Below are 1223 nucleotides of genomic sequence, written 5' to 3'. Positions count from 1 at the left end.
TAAAGAGTGGAGGAGATGCTACATGTCCACAGAGAGTAGTTTCTTGAACAAATAAATTGAAAAAAAAGTAATAATGGAAGGGAAATCTATAGATTAAGAGATAATATTAACCAGTCACATCATATGGACCTTATTTGGATTTCGATTCAAAGAAACTCAAAAGAAATAAGAAACTATCAGAGAATTTTGAACACTACATTTTATGATATTAAAGGATTATTGTTTATTTCAGGTATTATAAGAGCATTGAGATTATGTTAAAAGGGTCACTATCTTTAAAACATAGTGTTGTCTACGGCCATGCTACCCTGAACAAACCCAATTCCGTCTGATCTCGGAAGCTAAGCAGAGTGGGGCCTGGCTAGTACTTGGATGGGAGACCACCTAGGAAGACCAGGTGCTCTAGGCATAAAAAATAAAAATATAAGGGATTGTAAGATGACAAGTTCCTTGCAATCTGTGAGGTCAACCAAGGGTTGCCTTACCTAAAAAAAAAAAAAAGATAGTAAAACATAGTGTTTATGGAAAAATTATAGGATATTAATGAGTTTTGAAATTGGCATTATACTCAAGGGAGTGTGAGTAAAATGTGGAATAAATGAAACAAGGTAGACGATGGGTTGGTGGTCTTTGAGGCTAGGTGATGGATAAAGGGGATTCAATGGACTGCTCTCTACATTCGTGTATATTTGAAAATTGACTTACACTTCAAATCAGCAGAAAATATCAGCTATTTGATTTATCTTTCAGTTGTTTTATTTTCAGTTTTCTTTCTCTATCTACTTGTTCAATTTTTAAATGTTTTAAAATAGTTTAAAATGTGTTTAATTGTGACTGAGCAAATAATAGCTCTGTGCTTCAGTTTTCTCAGTTGTAAAATGGAGATAATAATACGACTTACTGAAAGTATTGCTGGGAATATTAAATGATAGAGAACATATAAATTGCTTAGAACAGTAAATGCCAGCTATTAATGTTACATTGAGTTAAATGGTCGCCTATTTAATCTTACACATCTAAATATAGATTTTTACCAATTTTGTTCTGTTTTATCTTTTTGACTGACATAATATGAAGTCATTGTTATTTACTGTAGTAAACTGATGTCTGAGAGGTGAGAGGTGATAAAAAAATCACATTTATAAAAGAATAATAAAAGGAAGGAGATAGCTGTTCTCCACTTCTTTTGAAAATGGAATGATAACTTGCACAGGGATGTTTCC

At 32.3% G+C, this 1223-nt stretch overlaps 1 pseudogene; it reads left to right on the top strand.

Moving 5' to 3' along the window:
- The first annotated feature begins 290 nt into the window (after positions 1-290).
- LOC111739256 lies at positions 291-409 on the top strand (annotated as a pseudogene).
- The last annotated feature ends 814 nt before the right edge of the window (positions 410-1223 follow it).

Source organism: Pteropus vampyrus, unplaced genomic scaffold, assembly GCF_000151845.1.
Source record: "Pteropus vampyrus isolate Shadow unplaced genomic scaffold, Pvam_2.0 Scaffold48, whole genome shotgun sequence".
NCBI classification, from domain to species: domain Eukaryota; kingdom Metazoa; phylum Chordata; class Mammalia; order Chiroptera; family Pteropodidae; genus Pteropus; species Pteropus vampyrus.
This window is presented reverse-complemented; position numbering and strand designations above follow the sequence as displayed.